This window comes from Sminthopsis crassicaudata, chromosome 4 (genome assembly GCF_048593235.1).
Source record: "Sminthopsis crassicaudata isolate SCR6 chromosome 4, ASM4859323v1, whole genome shotgun sequence".
In the NCBI taxonomy this organism is placed as follows: Eukaryota; Metazoa; Chordata; class Mammalia; order Dasyuromorphia; family Dasyuridae; genus Sminthopsis; species Sminthopsis crassicaudata.
The window spans coordinates 303,151,483-303,171,906 of record NC_133620.1 but is presented as its reverse complement, the minus strand read 5'-3'; the positions used below and the strand labels follow the sequence as shown (position 1 = coordinate 303,171,906).

General features: G+C 33.6%; 1 pseudogene; it reads right to left on the bottom strand.

The window, feature by feature from the left end:
* Positions 1 to 5,930: 5,930 nt before the first annotated feature.
* LOC141540761 (polypyrimidine tract-binding protein 1-like) lies at positions 5,931 to 20,200 on the bottom strand (annotated as a pseudogene).
* Between the last annotated feature and the right edge of the window lie 224 nt (positions 20,201 to 20,424).

Below are 20,424 nucleotides of genomic sequence, written 5' to 3'. Positions count from 1 at the left end.
CAATTTGTTACTTCCCTTCTAATCTTGATTGCATTAGTTTTGTTTGTACAAAGGCTTTTTAATTTGATGTAATCAAAATCTTCTATTTTGTGATCAATAATGATCTTTAGTTCTCCTCTGGTCATAAATTCCTTCCTCCTCCACAGATCTGAGAGGTAGACTATTCTCTGTTCCTCTAATCTATTTATGATCTCATTCTTTATGCCTAAATCATGGACCCATCTTGATCTTATATTGGTATATGGTGTTAAGTGTGGATCCATATCTAATTTCTGCCATACTAATTTCCAGTTTTTCCAACAGTTTTTTTCAAATAATGAATTCTTATCCCAAAAGTTGGTATCTTTGTGTTTGTCAAACAGTAGATTGCTATAGTTGTACGCTATTTTGTCCTGTGAATGTAACCTGTTCTATTGCTCAACTAGTCTATTTCTTAGCCAATACCAAATGGTTTTCGTGAACTGCTGCTTTATAATACAGCTTTAGATCAGGTACAGCTAGACCACCTTCCTCTGATTTTTTTTCTCATTAATTCCCTTGAAATTCTCGACCTTTTGTTCTTCCATATGAATTTTATTGTTATTTTTTCTAGGTCATTAAAATAGTTTCTTGGGAGTTTGATTGGTATAGCACTGCCTCAAGCTGAGCCCCCCACGGTGGGATTAGAGGCTGCCTCAGGCTGTGTCTCCCCCACTGCTTTGCAGGTTCTTAATTGCCCCAAGGAAAAGCCCCAGACAGCAGGAGGTGTGCCCTGATTTGTGCTGTCTCACTTCTGGTTTGGGGTAGCTACAAACAGTTTCTGGCTGGTGTTTTTTTTTTTTTGTTTTTTTTGTTTTTTTTTAAAGTGGCTTGACTTCTCTGTTGGTCTGCTCCTTTGCAAGCAGAGTAGAGCTATCAGCCTATGCCAGAATCCTCTGTCTTGGTAGCTTTTCCCCAGGGACTTCTCCAGCTCAATTGGCACAGTAAGCTAGTCTTGAGCACATAGAGGTCCCTTTCCCCTCTTTAGTATTTCTTTGGGATATAAGCCCAATATCAGCAATGCTGGATCAAAGAGTATGCACAGTTTGGTAACTTTTTGGGCATAATTCCAGATTGCTCTCCAGAATGGTTAGATTCTTTCACAGCTCCACCAACAATGTATTAGTGTCCCAGTTTTCCCACATCCCCTCCAACATTCATCATTATTTGTTCCTGTCATCTTAGCCAATCTGACAGGTATGTAGTGGTATCTCAGAGTTGTTTTAATTTGCATTTCTCTGATCAGTAGTGATTTGGAACACTCTTTCATATGAGTGGATATAATTTCAATTTCATCATCTGAGAATTGTCTGTTCATATCCTTTGACCAATTATCAATTGGAGAATGGTTTGATTTCTTATAAATTAGGGTCAGTTATCTATATATTTCAGAAATGAGGCCTTTATCAGAACCTTTCACTGTAAAAATATTTTCCCAATTTGTTACTTCCCTTCTAATCTTGATTGCATTAGTTTTGTTTGTACAAAGGCTTTTTAATTTGATGTAATCAAAATCTTCTATTTTGTGATCAATAATGATCTCTAGTTCTCCTTTGGTCATAAATTCCTTCCTCCTCCACAGGTCTGAGAGGTAGATTATTCTCTGTTCCTCTCATCTATTTATGAGCTCATTCTTTATGCTTAAATCATGGACCCATTTTGATCTTATCTTGGTATATGGTGTTAAGTGTGGATCCATAGCTAATTTCTGCCATACTAATTTCCAGTTTTCCCAACAGTTTTTTTTCAAATAATGAATTTTTATTCCTAATGTTGGTATCTTTGGGTTTGTCAAAGACTAGATTGCTATAGATGTACCCTTTTTTGTCCTTTGTACCTAATCTGTTCCACTGATCGACTGGTCTATTTCTTAGCCAATACCAAATGGTTTTGATGACTGCTGCTATGTAATATAGCTTTAGGTCATCTGACTTTTTTTTCATTAATTCCCTTTCAATTCTTGACCTTTTATTCTTCCACATGAATTTTGTTGTTATTTTTTCTAGGTCATTAAAATAGTTTCTTGGGAGTTTGATTGGTATAGCACTGCCTCAAGCCGAGCCCCCCATGGTGGGATTAGAGGCTGCCTCAGGCTGTGTCTCCCCCACTGCTTTGCAGGTTCTTAATTGCCCCAAGGAAAAGCCCCAGACAGCAGGAGGTGTGCCCTGATTTGTGCTGTCTCACTTCTGGTTTGGGGTAGCTACAAACAGTTTCTGGCTGGTGTTTTTTTTTTTTTTGTTTTTTTTGTTTTTTTTTTTAAAGTGGCTTGACTTCTCTGTTGGTCTGCTCCTTTGCAAGCAGAGTAGAGCTATCAGCCTATGCCAGAATCCTCTGTCTTGGTAGCTTTTCCCCAGGGACTTCTCCAGCTCAATTGGCACAGTAAGCTAGTCTTGAGCACATAGAGGTCCCTTTCCCCTCTTTAGTATTTCTTTGGGATATAAGCCCAATATCAGCAATGCTGGATCAAAGAGTATGCACAGTTTGGTAACTTTTTGGGCATAATTCCAGATTGCTCTCCAGAATGGTTAGATTCTTTCACAGCTCCACCAACAATGTATTAGTGTCCCAGTTTTCCCACATCCCCTCCAACATTCATCATTATTTGTTCCTGTCATCTTAGCCAATCTGACAGGTATGTAGTGGTATCTCAGAGTTGTTTTAATTTGCATTTCTCTGATCAGTAGTGATTTGGAACACTCTTTCATATGAGTGGATATAATTTCAATTTCATCATCTGAGAATTGTCTGTTCATATCCTTTGACCAATTATCAATTGGAGAATGGTTTGATTTCTTATAAATTAGGGTCAGTTATCTATATATTTCAGAAATGAGGCCTTTATCAGAACCTTTCACTGTAAAAATATTTTCCCAATTTGTTACTTCCCTTCTAATCTTGATTGCATTAGTTTTGTTTGTACAAAGGCTTTTTAATTTGATGTAATCAAAATCTTCTATTTTGTGATCAATAATGATCTCTAGTTCTCCTTTGGTCATAAATTCCTTCCTCCTCCACAGGTCTGAGAGGTAGATTATTCTCTGTTCCTCTCATCTATTTATGAGCTCATTCTTTATGCTTAAATCATGGACCCATTTTGATCTTATCTTGGTATATGGTGTTAAGTGTGGATCCATAGCTAATTTCTGCCATACTAATTTCCAGTTTTCCCAACAGTTTTTTTTCAAATAATGAATTTTTATTCCTAATGTTGGTATCTTTGGGTTTGTCAAAGACTAGATTGCTATAGATGTACCCTTTTTTGTCCTTTGTACCTAATCTGTTCCACTGATCGACTGGTCTATTTCTTAGCCAATACCAAATGGTTTTGATGACTGCTGCTATGTAATATAGCTTTAGGTCATCTGACTTTTTTTTCATTAATTCCCTTTCAATTCTTGACCTTTTATTCTTCCACATGAATTTTGTTGTTATTTTTTCTAGGTCATTAAAATAGTTTCTTGGGAGTCTGATTGGTATAGCACTAAATAAATAGATTAGTTTGGGGAGTATTGTCATGGAAGATAAAAAATTTAAAAGTTAAATAAAGATGAAAGGCAACATCAGATTATATGAAAATAGACTGGAAAGACCTACATATACTGATGCTAAGTGAAGTGAGTAAATCCAAGAGAACATTGTACACAGCAACAACAAGAATTATGTGATGATCAACTGTGATGGTTTGTAACCATCTTTTCAACAATGAGGTGATTGAAGGCAATTCTAATAGACTTTTGATGGAAAGAGCCATTTGCATCCAGAGAGAGAACTATAGAGATTGAACATGGATCAGAACATAATATTTTCACCTTTTGTTGTCATTGTTGTTGTTTTATCATGTTTTCTTTTTTTTTTTCTTTTTGATCTAATTTTTATGCAGAATGACGAATATGAAAATATGACTAGAATCACACATGTTTAATTTGGAATACAAGGTTTTTCATAGATGAATTTTGAAAACTGTCCTTATATTATCACTGCTGTCCTAGTTACCATGTGATGAATAGATTTGGGGATTTGGAGTTAAAGAAAGTCAAGTTCCAAGGCTTTCTCAGACTCACATTAGCTATATGACTTTAAATGAACTTAAACCTAGATTCATTTTTATAAAATCAGGATATGATTATGGCACCCATTTTAGAGATTAATTGGGAGAAGCAAATGAGATTTTATACATACACAGTGTTTTAAATATCTTAGAGCACTACATAACTTTTTAATTATTTTTAATGCTATAGCTGAATTGTCCACCAGTTAGCAGTGAAAAAATACATCCTTGCATGTATTTGAAAAAAACAAAAAGCTATTTTATATATATATATATATAAAAACAAAGAAAATAGATGTCAGAATGGTATTCAGAGAAGCAAGAACCATACATTAAGGGCACCTAAACATATTACAAATTGGTTCAGTCACTAGATGTACTCACCTGCTGCAGAATTTTTAGATGTTTCTTTCCTAAGTTCTGGATCTGAGAAAGTGGGTTAAAAAAAAAAAAAAAAGATAGAATATTTTAACCTAAGTCCTTTCACTGAATAATCCAATTCTTCAGAAGCCACTGTGTTTACTGTTTTGAATATTTACATCTACCTAACCCAATTTATCTTCCAATATAATTAATCTTTATTGATCAACTTCACAGCCATGATAAGTCCTACAAGTTCGCCTAATTATCAAACAATAGAATAAAAGCACAACATTACAAAGATAATGCCACAAGAGTCAATTTAGATTAAATTTATATCATTTTAATTTTTTTCCATAAAAGATCCTTAAGCTTTTTTTTCTATATAGATGAAAAAAGATAAGAATAATGGGTCAACTGGAATATTGCTAAGCATAGCTAATAGCAACTGCATCAAAAGTATAATACAAAGAATTAAACAAATGCACAAGACAATCAATAGGGATGATGGTAGGAACTACTTGGTCTTAATAAAGGTCAAACTGAATTCATAGATAGGCTTTAGCTTACAAAAGAAATCCCAAGAATCACAAAGTATACACTATAAATTCATGCTGATTCATCTTTAGAAGGCTCCAATGAATTGTGAAGCGAGTATAATAAACTTGATCAACTCATAGAAGGCTGTCAATACTAAAATAAAAAGATACAGCAGGGGAAATTGGTTTTCTTAGACCTATTTTCCTTGGTCAATTGAATGTTTCTAACTTATGACTTCTATTGGAATCAGAATACTGTTGGGGACATACTGGAAAGATAGATGATATTATGTGGATAATGAGGCAATACAGATAGTAGAGTCAATGCCCAATATTTTCTTTATCCACTTGATAAACTTCTCATCTGCTCTGAACAGAATGATCTTCCTCATCTTCTTCAATGCTTTAAGCTTAAAACCTATAGTTCCCCACTCTTTCCCCAGTACTCTCCCAGCCAAAAGTATTTAAGGTACAGGATAGAAGAATCCATAATTAGAAGCATGATCCCCAAACCAGGATTGGATGGATTAGGGAACTTATCCCATACTTTGCACTATTCTGACTCTCAGTTATCACACTATTCTTTGGAATCTTTAAAGGCTTGACTGGGAAAAGAAAATTAAAAGGTGTCAATATGAAACCTGATAAATTTATTATTATTCTTTTTAGAGGGCAGGAAGAAAATTTCTAAAGCAGTTTCCAAAAAGCATAAACTTAACTTGTGATTTTTCATCATGGAGCTTTTCTACAATTACCAAGAATGTTATCTCAACCACCTCAAGGTGAGATAAATGGGCAGGATACCAACAATGCCTGCTGTATATGCCCCATATAACTTCTGCCTTTCTGTATGTAGGAGCTGATTTCCCTCTCACATTTGCAGTTTCTCAGGCTGCAGGACTCTTTGTTCCAAATGTTTATGGAACCTTGTAAGATTCATTCTCTGACTTGTACCTTCCCAAATTTTAAGTGGGAGTCTTTGATAAGGACACAAAAAGGTGATGGTTCTTTCCACATTCACGTTTATGAGGATCAGTAAGGGACTGAATGGCTTCTTCCATTATGCCTATCTGTATCAGACTCATCTTAGTCCTTTGGAAAGAACTTGAATACTTTAACAAGTCCCCCATTACTTGAGAACAATATCTTAAGTTCTTCTTTAGCTATAGAAGGTGGTGTTTTAGAAAGATGTAGGGTAATAGATGGAGAGAAGACATTTTAAAAGTTTTTTGAACCTTGGTTTCTTGAGACAATGGATGAGTGAGTTTCCAAAGTCTTTAGTAAAACCTCAGTCTTCTCTTTCATGAGGAAGCTAAACTGTTCAGTATTTGAAAAGAGTGATTCTGATTATGGCTCCTCATTTAATTCTGTCCTATTTAGTTTCTGTCCATTTAGATGCCTTATGGCAAGCTAAAGCAGATTTCCATCTGCTAGCTGATAAGGAATTCTTTCTCTTATTGAAAATGATTTTCACTCACTGGATATTACCATAAATATCTAGAGGAATAAAGAGACATTGGATTATAATTTTTCTAGGTTTAAATTGCTAACCATCAAGAAAGAATTCCCTGCCTGTGTGAGGTCAGGATTGGTAATTTTTCCAGCTGCAATTACAGCAGCAGCTGCTAATGGAATAGCAACTGCTCCATAAACATTTGGAACCAACTGTCCTGCAGCCTGAGAAAATGTAAATGTGAGAGGGAAAATCAGCTCCTACATACAGAAAAGCAGAAGTTAAGCCAGGTGCACCAAAAGATACTGCCATAGTCTGGTTAAAAGACTAGTTGTCTCCAGATGGCAGATCTGGGTCAGTGTAATCTCTATTTTTTCATCGTATTTCACATTGAGGCTGATGAGTTTAGCAAAGCCAGCATGCAATATGCAGCAGGCATTGTTGATATCCTGCCCATCAAGAGACAATTTAGCATGCTGGTTACTCACAAATAATGTAATATAATCTGAAACGTGTTGTTTTTGATGAAGATATTATTTTCAATATTATACCAAACTTATAAAAAATCTAGTGAAAAATATCCAAAATGACTGGATAGAAGAAATTTTCTACGATCATCTTCAAAACTGGACTCTGGCTAGCTGTTGCCATTCCTTCATAAGCTGCTACAGCAGAGACAGAAAAGGACAAATTTCCTGACTGAACAGAGTTTACAACTTGAAATGCTGTCTAGGCAGGTGCATGGTTTGGAGGTCTATCTTAATCTGTGATTTAGGGGACCTAAATTACTATGGTATAGTAACTTACTATAGTGTTTGAAGATTCTTCTGAGTTCATTTCAAAGAAAGCCTGGATTTTGCTTTTCAACATTGGGAGATTGTGAAATGGTAATATCAGGGAAATAATCTCAGGTTTTGTAATGTCACCTACTAAGTAATATTAATATAGGAAGAAGAAAGAAATAGAAAGAATGAATGTAGGAATATCCAATATCCAAGGCCAAGTAATTGACTCCTTTTTTTAATTTAGAATTTTTCTTTTCCACAGTATATATGCATGAGTAATTTTTTAAATAATATTATCCCTTGTATTCATTTTCCCCCCTCCCTACACTCCCTCCCCCCCCATGACAGGCAATCCCATACAGTTTGCATATGTTACAATATAACCCAGATACAATATATGTGTGTAAATACCATTTTCTTGTTGCACATTAAGTATTAGATTCTGAAGGTATAAGTAACCTGGGTAGATAGACAGTAGTGCTAACATTTTATTTACATTCACTTCCCAGTGTTCCTTCTCTGGGTGTAGTTATTTCTGTAATTGACTCTTTTTTTGAAAGTTTTTAGCTACTCCAGTCTTTATTAATTTCAACTCTCTGTGAGATTCTTATATTTTCTCTTATAGTTAACTTAAGGAAATTTTCTCACATGAAAGAAATCAGAAGGGCTCTCACTATGTAATCTGAATAGAAATATTTATACACAATTCTTTTTGTCTAAGCACAATTAAAAGCAAATATGGTTAGCTCTAAGTGAAATGTGAAGTTGTAAATTGATATTTGGTGTGTTCATTTTTTTTCCTGAAAGCTATCCTTGTTGCTTGCCTGGCAAAATTCACTTGTGATTTATTACATTTCCAGAATTCAGCTGTCTCATTTACATTTTCTCCTATTTTCTCCATGACCTGAATCTGTAATTCCATCATTCTCAGATTATACCCAAGCCAAAAAACAAAAAGAAAAATTTATCTTAACTCAATTTTTACCTAACATTACTGTGCTTTCATCATAATAGAATCATAATAGGAAATTTAGAGCTTTAGGGAAGATTTGAGGTCATTTAGTCCAATTTTGATTTTATAGATGAGTAAATAAATTTAGACAATTGAATCCAAGATTATAAATAAATTATCTCAAATAAATGATCTCAAAAATCTTAAACCAGGTGTCTAGTGGACATTTTCAATTTGACATGTCTAAAACTGAACTCATTATCTTTACTCAAAACCTTCCCTACTTCCAAAATTTCTTATTACTATTAAGGGTAATAACAACTGCAATCAACAAAATTTATAATCTAGGAGTCATTCAGTACTCCACACTATCTTTTACTGAACCTTCCCATATTCAGTCTGTTATCAAGGCTTATTCACCTTTTCTCTCTTCTAATATTGTCATCACCCTAAAACAATCTCTTGCTATCACATGTCTAGATTATTGCAATAGCCTGTGGGTTGGTCTCTGCCATTTATTATAGAACAATAGCATTCCATTACATTCAAATACCACAACTTATTCAGTCATTGCCCAATTGATGGACATCCACTCAGTTGCCAATTCTTTGACACCAGAAAAAGAGCTGCTATGAACAATTTTGCACATGTGTCCTTTCCCCTCTTGTATAATCTCTTTATGATATAGACCCAGTAGTTGCACTGCTGGATCAAAGGGTATACACAATTTTATATCCATAGTTATAAATTGCTCTCCAGAATGGCGGTCATAACTTAGCCAACCTTACTGTCCTAGTTTTCCGTCATTCCCTCCAACATTTATCATTATCTTTTCCCATCTTCTTAGCAAATTGGATAGGCATTAGATGATAATCTAATCTTTGTTTTAATTTTCATTTCTTTAATCAACAGTAGTTTAGAACATTTTTCATGTGACCATAGATGGCTTTAATTTCTTCATCTGAAAATTGTCTGTTCATATTCTTTGGCAATTTATCTATTGGGTAATGACTTGAATTTTTATAAATTTGACTCAGTTCTTTATTTTGGAAATAAAGCCAATATCAAAAAGACTAGTTGTAAAAATCGTTTCTCAGCTTTCTGCTTCCCTTTTAATCTTGCTACATTTGTTTGTTTGTGCTACACCTTTTTATTTTAATATAATCAAAATGATCAGTTTTTCATTTCACAGTGTGTTCCTTGTTTAGTCATAAATTCCTCCTTTTCCAAAGATCTGAGAGATAAACTAACCCTTGTTCTCCTAACTTACTTTCTGTATCACTCTTGGTCTAAACATTTTGGAGAACAACTTGGAATATGTCTCCAGGGCTACAAAACTTTGTTTATTCTTTGATCCAGTAACACTACTGCTGGGACTATACCTCCAAATAAATCAGAGAAGAAAGAAAGGACTTAAGTGTATGAAAATGTTTATAGCAGTTTTTTGGAGAGGTGGCAAAGAATTGGAAATGAAGAGGATTATCATCAATTGGGAAATGGATGAACAAGTCGTGACAAGTAATTATGATGGAGTACTACTGTGCTATAAAAATAATGATTCAGTAGTTTCAGAAAGCATGGTAAGGTCCATATGAACTAATGCAAAGTATAGTGAAAAAAAGTGGTAGATAATTATGCACAGTAATAGCAATATTGTAATGATGATCAAGGGTTAAAAACATGGCTAATCTGATCAATATAAAGATCCAATACTCAAGATGAGAGAACTAATGAATTCTGAATGCAAATTGAAATGTAATTTTCTCTGTTTTTATTTTGTTTTGTTTTGCAATATAGCTAAATAGAAATGTGTTTTTCATGATCTCATGTCTATAATTGTTAACATATTTACCTTTTCAGTGGCTGGAGTTCAAATGGGAAGGAGGAAGAAAATATGGAATTCAAACTTTAAAAAAGAAAAAAAAATCTAAAATAAAGAAATAAATTTTGATTTGGATATTATGAAATTGCTAAGATTTTAGAGACTTTTCATAATGTTAAAAACTATCAAGTATTTAATCCCTGTATTTTAAAAAGAAGAATAATAATCACTTACCTTAAGGAAAAATGAAAGAAAAGAGAGAAACATTGTAAAAATGTTTTATTTGTATGCTTGTCAAGTTCCTTGGGACTATATGCTAGGTACTATCTGAGAAGGGGCATAAAATTTTATTATTCTATTCCATGAAAGAAGTAATGAATTGATTTACTTTAAAAAAAAGGGATCCTCTCTTTCATTACAAACACTTCTGGTATTTGCTAAGAAATAGATTAGTTTATCAGTGGAATAGGTTATATCCACAGGACAAAATAGTCAATAGCTTTAATAATCTAGTGTTTGACATACCCAAAGACCCCAGCTTTTATGATAAGAATTAATTATTTGACAAAAACTGCTGGGAAAATTGGAAATTAATATGTCAGAAACTAGGCATTGACCCACACTTAACACCATACACCAAGATAAGGTCAAAATGGGTTCATGATCTAGGTAAAAAGAATGAGATTATAAATAAATTAGAAGAACATAGGATAGTTTACTTCTCAGACCTGTGGAGGAGGAAGGAATTTGTGACTAAAGAAGAACTAGAGACCATTACTTATCACAAAATAGAAAATTTTGATTATATCAAATTTAAAAGCTTTTGTACAAACAAAACGAATACAGACAAATTAGAAGGGAAACAATAAACTAGGAAAACATTTTTACAGTCAAAGGTTCTGATAAAGGCCTCATTTTCAAAATATAGAAAGAATTGACTCTAATTTATAAGAAATCAAGCCATTCTCCAATTGATAAATGGTCAAAGGACCATTTCGTCAAAGGACCAAACAGACAATTTCAGATGAAGAAACTGAAACTATTTCTAGCCATATGAAAAGATGCTCCAAGTCATTATTAATGAGAGAAATGCAAATTAAGATAACTCTGAAATACCCCATACACACCTGTCAAATTGGCTAGGGTGACAGGAAAAGATAACACTGTATGTTGGAGGGGATGTGGGAAAACTGGGACACTGATACATTGTTGGTAGAATTGTGAATACATCCAGCCATTCTGGAGAACGATTTGGAACTATACTCAAAAAATTATCAAACTGTGCATACCCTTGGATCCAGCAGTGTTACTACAGGGCTTATATCCCAAAGAGATCTTAAAGAAGGGAAAGGGACCTGTATGTGCAAAAAGTGTTTGTGGCGCCCCTCTTTGTAGTGACCAGAAACTGGAAACTGAGTGAATGCTCATCAATTGGAGAATGGCTGAATTGTGGTATATGAATATTATGGAATATTATTGTTCTGTAAGAAATGACCAACAGGATGATTTCAGAAAGGCCTGGAGAGCCTTGCATGAACTGATGCTGAGTGAAATGAGCAGGACCAGGAGATCATTATAGACTTCAACAACACTATATGATGATCAATTCTGATGGACAATGAGATGAACCAAATCAGTTCCATTTGTTCAATAATGAATAGAACCAACTACACCCAGCAAAGGAACTCTAGGAAATGAGTTTGAACCACTACATAGCATTTCCAATCCCTCTGTTTTTGTCCGTTTGCATTTTTTATTTCCTTCACAGGTTAATTTTACATTATTTCAAAGTCTGATTCTTCTTATGTAGCAAAATAATTGTATGGAGATGTATACATATATAGTATTTAACATATATTTTAACATATTTAACATGTATTGGTCTACCTGCCATCTGGAGGAGGAGTTGGGGTGAAGGAGGGGAAAAATTGGAACAAAAGGTTTTGCAGTTGCCAATGCTGAAAAATTACCCATGCATATAACTTGAAAATAAAAAGCTATAATAAAAAAAGAGAAATAAGGTTCTTTTTTTGTATTAGGAAAGCTTTCTTTACTTTTAATTTCTTTTTATTTTTAGTATATTGTATTTTTCCTAATTATATCTAAAAAACAGCTTACAATGTTCATTTTTTATAAGATTTTGAGTTTCAATTTTTTTTCCTTTCTCTCTTCCTCCTAACCCCTTTCCCAAGATGGCAAACAATATATATGCAATCATGTGAACATATTTCCACATTAGTCATGTTGTGAAAGAAGGAACAACAAAAAAGGAAAAGTCATGAAAAAAAAACAAACAAACAAAAACAAAAAAACAAACAAAAAAAAGGGAAAATAGTATGCTTCAATCTGCATTCAGATTCTGTTGTTCTGGGCATGTATAGCATTTTCCATCATGAGTCTTTTGCAATAGTCTTGGATCATTGCAATGCTAAGAAGAGACAGGTCAATCATAGATCCCACAATTTTGCAGTTACTATGTACAATGTTTTCAATAAGATTCTTAATATATAAAATAAGGTCACTATTTATTTCATTCACAAAAAAGAAAGGCTTAAAATAAGACATACTCTAGAATATACAATTACAAATTGAATACAATTTAATATAATTAAATCATAATTATGAATTGGACAGAGAATCCCTCTGGAATACACTGGTGAAATCTCTGAAGAATTTTCAAGGAACACAGACTTAACCAGATTACTTAAGACATGAAAACTTAATATTAGGGACCTCTGGTCCTTTTAAATGAATGAGGTAAAAAAAAAAAGTGAATGAGAAATAAAAATTTTAAGACAAACCCTTGCATCTATCTTATCTGTTGTCTATAAAGAAGGCTTTCCATTATAAAGGAAAGATATCTACTTCTTCAAAGATCATAGAAAAATTAGAAACAATAGTGTGAAAGAGGGTTGGCAAAGTGTAAAGGTATTTATGCTAAACAATATTGAGAAAAGAAAAATTTGAGATGAATGAAAAGTGACTGCTCACACATGAGTGATTAGTCTATTATACCTGAAGTTATTGAATATAAACAGTGGAAATGTAGGAAAATTACCTTATTAGCTGTTAAGTTAATATGATTTCTGAATGATTTAGTTGGTTGATTAAAATAATAGGTCAGTTCATAGATACCATATACATATACACACCCATATACATACATACAAATATATATATATATATATATATAGAGAGAGAGAGAGAGAGAGAGAGAGAGACACACACACACACACACATGTAAGTATATGTATGTGTTTGTGTTTTAAAACATGCATGAGGTAAGAGGAGGATGTTTTGTAAAGTCAGGTAAATTTTCTCCATATACTAAATGATTCTTTTGTCACACATTTACCATATTTCTTTCAAAATATGATAACTTCCATATTTAACATCAGTGTTGAACACTTTTCTAGTACTTACTTAATTTCTCCCCTTTGCCCAGTAGTGATAGACCTAACACCAAAGGCACTGAATTGAATGACATTTTTCCAATTTTCTCTTCTTTTTCCTTCTCAGTCTATCCCCCTTTTTTGTCTTCAATAAATCATTGCTGATTATTTTGGAATACAGGCTAAGACCAAGGGAGATCTCTTGCCTGGATTTCTTGGACCTCAACTATCTTCCCCATTATATTTGTGATTTATATTTCTACAAAAAGAAACAATTCCCTAGCAAGTACTACCTGTGGATATCTTCCTCTTTCATATTAAAGCAGTGAAAGGTAAGTCACTTTAAAGTACTGGTGTTATATCTATTTGGGAAACTGAGAGCTATTCTTTTCTTTCTGAATGTTAAAAAATGTACTGTTGTGGTTATTCAGTTGTATTTAATTCTTTTTGACCCCGTTTGGGGCTTTCTTGGCAAAGATACTGGATTGGTTTGTCATTTCCTTCTCCAGTTTATTTTACAGATAAGGAAACTGAGGCAAACTTGTGACTTGTCCAGAATCACACAGCTAATAAGTATATGAAGATGGATTAGTATTCAGGTTTTTCTGATTATAGAGCTATAAAAGTAGTTGTGGCTAGTCAGAAAAGAAAGGTATCAAAGATAAATTCTGTTTTGTTATTTCTTAAATTATTATTATAACTTTTTATTGATAGTACATATGCATGGGTAATTTTTTATAACATTATCCTTGCACTCACTTCTGTTCCAAATTTTTCCCTTCCCTCCCTCCACCCCCTCCCCTAGATGTCAGGCAGTCTTATACATGTTAAATATGTTATAGTATATCCTAGATACAATATTTGTGTGCAGAACTGAACAGTTCTCTTGTTGCACAGGAAGAATTGGATTCAGAAGGTAAAAATAACCTGAGAAGAAAAACAAAAATGCAAACAGTTTACACTCATTTCCCAGTATTCCTTCTCTGGGTATAGCTAGTCTGTCCATCATTGATCAAATGGAACGGAATTAGATCTTCTCTTTGTTGAAGATATCCACTACCATCAGAATACATCTTCATACAGTATTGTTGTTGAGATATATAATGATCTCCTGGTTCTGCTCATTTCACTCAGCATTAGTTCATGTAAGTCTTTCCAAGCCTCTCTGTATTCATCCTGCTGGTCATTTCTTACAGAATATTCATATACCACAATTTACCCAACTATTCTCCAATTGATGGGCATCCATTTATTTTCCAGTTTCTAGCCACCACAAAAAGGGCTGCCACAAACATTTTGGAATATACAGGTCCCTTTCCCTTCTTTAGTATCTCTTTGGGATATAAGCCCAGTAGTAACACTGCTGGATCAAAGGATATGCACAGTTTGATAACTTTTTGGGTATGATGCTAGATTGCTCTCCAGAATGGTTGGACTTGTTCACAACTCCACTAACAATGCATCAATGTCCCAGTTTTCCCACATCCCCTCTAACATTCATCATTATTTTTCCTATCATCTTAGCCAATATGACAGGTGTGTAGTAGTATTTCAGAGTTGTCTTAATTTGCATCTCTCTAATCAATAGTGATTTGAAACACTTTCATATGAGTGGAAAAATGTCAATTTCATCATCTGAAAATTGTCCTTTGACCATTTATCAATTGGAGAATGGCTTGATTTCATATAAATTAGAATCAATTCTCCATATTTTGGAAATGAGGCCTTTATCAGAACCTTTTACTGTAAAAATGTTTTCCCAGTTTGTTGCTTCCCTTCTAATCTTGTTTGCATTAGTTTTGTTTGTACAAAGGCTTTTTAATTTGATATAATAAAAATTTTTTATTTTGTGATAAATAATGATCTCTAGTTCTTCTTTGGTCACAAATTCCTTCCTCCTCCACAAGTCTGAGAGATAACCTATCCTATGTTCCTCTAATTTATTTATGATCTTGTTCTTTATGCCTAAATCATGGATCCATTTTGATCTTATCTTGGTATGTGGTGTTAAGTGTGGGCCCATGCCTAAGTTCTGCCATACTAATTTCCAGTTTTCCCAGCAGTTTTTGGTCAAATAATGAATTCCTATCCCAAAAGTTGGGATCTTTGGGTTTGTCAAACACTAGATTGCTATAGTTACTGACGATTTTGTCCTGTGGACCTAACCTATTCCACTGATCAACTAATCTATTTCTTAGCCAATACCAAATGGTTTTGGTGACCACTGCTTTATAATATAGTTTTAGATAAGGTACTGCTAGGCCACCTTCCTTTGATTTTTTTTTCATTAATTCCCTTGAAATTCTTGACCTTTTGTTCTTCCAAATGAATTTTGTTGTTATTTTTTTCTAGGTCATTAAAATAGTTTCTTGGGAGTCTGATTGGTATAGATGAGTTTAGGGAGTATTGCCATCTTTATTATATTCACTCTCCCTCTCCAAGAGCACTTAATATTTTTCCAATTATTTAAATCTGACTTTATTTGTGTGAAAGTATTATATAATTTTGCTCATATAATTCCTGACTTTCCTTGGGCAGATAGATTCCCAAATATTAGATACAATCAACAATTATTTTGAATGGAATTTCTCTTTGTATCTCTTGCTATTGGATTTTGTTGGTAATGTATAAAAATCCCGAGGATTTATGAGGGTTTATTTTGTATCCTGCAACTTTGTTAAAGTTGTGAATTATTTCTAATAGCTTTTTAGTAGAATCTCTGGGGTTCTCTAAGTATATATCATCATATCATCTGCAAAGAGTGATAGTTTGGTTTCCTCATTAACTACTCTAATTCCTTTAATCTCTTTCTCAACTCTTATTGCCAAGGCTAGGATTTCTAATACAATATTGAATAGTAATGGTGATAGTGGGCAACTCCTGATCTTATTGGGAAAGGGAAAGGTTTCAGTTTATCCCCATTACATATGATACTTACTGATGGTTTTAAATATATACTCCTGACTATTTTAAGGAAAAGTCCATTTATTCCTATACTTTCAAGTATTTTTATTAGGAATGGATGTTGGATATCAAATGCTTTTTCTGCTTCTATTGTGACAATCATTTTTTTTTTTGTTAATTTGGTTATTGATATAGTCAATTATGATAATAGTTTTCCTCATATTGAACCAGCCCTGCATTCCTGGTATAAATCCTACCTGGTCATGGTGTATTATCCTGGGGATGATTTTCTGTAATCTTTTTGCTACTATTTTATTTAAGGTTGTAGCATCAATATTCATTAGGGAGATTGGTCTATAATTTTCTTTCTCTGTTTTCCAACTACCTGGTTTAGGTATCATGTGTCATGAATCCTATTTTTTTCAACTAGTTTATATAGCATTGAAGTTAATTGTTCTTTAAAGATCATCTGGGGAGTTATTTTTTTTCTTAGGGAGTTGATTAATAGCTTGTTCTATTTCTTTTTCTAAGATGGGCCTGTTTAACCAATTAATTCTTCCTCTGTTAATCTGGGCAAGCTATATTTTTGAAGGTATTTTTCCATTTTGTTTAAGTTATCGGATTTATTGGCATAAAGCTGGGCAAAGTAATTACTAATTATTGCTCTAATTTCCTCCTCATTAGTGGTGAGTTCTCCCTTTTCATTTTTAAGACTAACAATTTGATTTTCCTCTTTCCCTTTTTAAATCAGGTTTACTAAGGATTTATCTATTTTGTTGTTTTTTTCATAGAACCAACTCTTAGTTTTCTTAATTAATTCAATAGTTTGGTTTTTTTTACTTTCAATTTTATTAATCTCTCCTTTTATTTTTAGAATTTTCAAGTTTAAGTGTTTGACTGTGGTTTTTAAATTTTTGCTTTTTCTAGCATTTTTAGTTACAAGCCCAATTCATTGACCTTCCCTTTCTCTATTTTATGCAAATAGGCCTCTAGAGATACAAAATTTCCCTTTTTAAAAAAAACTGCTTTGGCTGCATCCCATACATTTTGTTATGATGTCTCATTATTGTCATTTTCTTAGGTGAAGTTATAATTATGTCTATGATTGCTGTTTCACCCACTCATCCTTCAGGATGATATTATTTAGTTTTCAATTATTTTTTAGTCTATTTTCCCTTGGTTTTTTAATCACTGTAATTTTCATTGCATCGTGGTCTTAAAAGGATGCATTTACTATTTCTGCCTTACTGCATTTGAGTTTGAGGTTTTTATGTCCTAATATATGGTCAATTTTTGTATAGGTTCCATGAATTGCTGAGAAGAAAATGTACTCCTTTCTGTCTCCATTTGGTTTTCTCCAAAGATCTATCATATCTAACTTTTCTAGTATTCTATATACCTCTTTTACTTCTTTCTTATTTATTTTGTGGTTTGATTTATCTAATTCTGAGAGTGCAAGGTTGAGATCTCCCACTATTATAGGTTTGCTGTCCATGTCTTCTTGCAGCTCTCTTAATTTGTTTTTTAAGAATTTAGATGCTACACCACTTGGTACATATAAGTTTAATATTGATCTTGCTTCATTATCTATGCTACACTTTAGCAAGATACAATGCCCTTCCTTATCTCTTTTAATTAGATCAATTTTTGCTTTTGCTTGATCTGAAATCAGGATGGCTATCTCTGCTTTTTTTACTTCACTTGAAGCATAGTAGGTTCTGCTCCAACTTTTACTTCTATTCTGTATGTAACACCCTGTTTCAGGTGTGTTTCCTGTAAACAACATACTGTAGGATTCTGGCTTTTAATCCAGTCTGCTAACCACTTTTTCTTTATGGGAGAGTTTACCCCATTCAGGCTTATGGTTAAAATTACTAATTCTATATTAGTTGCCATCTTGTTAACCCCTGGTAATGGTTTTCTCCTTTCCTTCCCCCTTACCTCTCCTCAGTATTAAACCTGTGAGCATCCCTTGCTTCTCATAGCCCTTTATTTTTAGTATCCCTCCCCTCATCTTAAAGTTCCTCCCCCTATCTTACCTTTTTTCCTCACAATTTCTGTATTCCTTTCTGTTTAGCTTACTCCTTCCCTTTTCACTTCCCCCCTCCCACTTTTCAATGAGGTGGGAGAAGTTTCTCCATAAATGGAACATGTCTAATATTTTTCTCTTTAAGCTAATTGTCATGAGAGTAAGATATACACTATGTTCATCCCCCTCCATTCTTTTCTCTCAGGTATAATAGATTTCCTTTGCCTCTTTGTGAGAGCTAATACCCTTTTCCTGGTACAGTTTCCTTTCTACCACTAGTTTCTAGAACAAAGTATACATGTGTTCTTTATATATATTTATAGCAGAAATATAGTTCCCAAGACTTTTTTTTTATCTTTTTAGGTTTTCCTTTAGTTCTATATTTATAGCTCAAACTTTTTGTTTAGTTCTGTTTTTTTTCACCAGAAATAGATGATATTCGTTTATTTCATTGAATTTCCATCTTCTTCCCTGGGGAAAAAAAATGCTCATTTTGGCTGGGTAAATTATTTTTGGCTGCACACCAAGTTCCTTACCCTTTTGGAATATCAGATTCCAGGTCCTTTGATCCTTTAATGTGGACACAGCTAGATTCTGAATAATCCTTATTGGGGCTCTTCAATATTTTAATTGATTTTTTCTAGATGCTTGCAGTATTTTTTCCTTTGTCTGACAGTTCTGGAATTTTGCCACTACATTTCTTGGAGCTTTGATTTTAGAGTCCCTATCAGTAGGTGATCCATGAATTCTTTCAATGTCTATTTTACTCTCTGTTTCTATAACATCTGGGAAGTTCTTTTTGATAATTTCCTGGAAAAATATTGTTCCGGGTCTTTTTTTCATCATATTTTTCAAGAAGTCCAATAATTCTTAGATTATCTCTTGTAAATCTATTTTTCAGGTCTGTTCTTTGCCCAAGAAGATATTTCACATTTTTTTCCATTGTTTCAGTTTTTGGTTTTGTTTGACTGATTCTTGGTGTTGCCTCATGTCATTTATTTTCATCTGTTCAGTTCTGAATTTTAATGAATTATTTTCTTCATTCACTTTTTAAATATCTTTTTCTAGTTGTCCAATTGAGTTTTTAAGTGAGTTGTTTTGTTCTATGGAATTTTTTTTCCATTTCACCAATTTTATTTTTTAGAGAGCTATTTTTTAATTTTTATTTTTTTTACAATTTACTAATTCTGTTTTTCCAGGATTTGGTTTCTTTATTCAGTCTATCTTTAAATGAGTAGGATGACTTATCCAGATTCTCTTGCCAAGCTTCTCTTTCCTTTTCCCATTTTTCTTCTAGCTCTCATGAGAGCCTTTTTAATTTCTTCTATGAGAGTCTTGTGTATTGAGGACCAGATCATATATTCCTTTGGGGATTCATCTGCAGACAATCTGTTTTTAGTCTCCTCAGGGTTTAAAATCTGCTCTCTGTCCACTTGGAAGCTATCTATAGTTAGAGTCCACTTTAATTTTTTGCTCATTTTGTCAAAGAAGAGTCAAAGAAAACAAACTAGCAAAAACAAAAAACAAAAACCAAAAAAACAAATGCAGTCTGCTTTATTGTGGGGGGAGGGGTGGACTAGATGGTATTACAGAGCTTCCTCTACAGACTGCAGGGGCAGCAGTGAGGCACTGCATCTGTGCTCTGAGTCTCTGAGAGCATGCTGAGACACTCCAGGTAAGTGTGGCCAGGTCCTGAGAGACCCTAGATTTTTGGGGTTATAGTTTTACCCCTTGTATTTATTCTCTGTTGATCTACTGGTTTGCTGCCAGGGCAAAGTAGTCACACTGATAAAGTTCTTCTCGCAGAAATGGCAGTGTGAGCTGCCTGACTTACTCTCACTGTCTGCTGTGCTGCTGCTGCCTGCTTTCAGTCTGCATCGATCTAACTGTCCCCACATATGAGCAAAGACAGACCTTTTCTGGCAAATTTGGAGGATATCTTCTGTTGGTAATTATTTATGTGTTTTTTTTTCTTTGTTTTTTTTTTTTTTTTTTTTTTCAGTCAAGCATTAATTCTGAGCCTTGTCATGAAACAAATTATTCTGAGAGAAAAGACGGAGCTTAAATAGATGTGTGTGTCCTCTCCACCATCTTGGCCAGAAGTCCTTTGCTTTGTTATTTT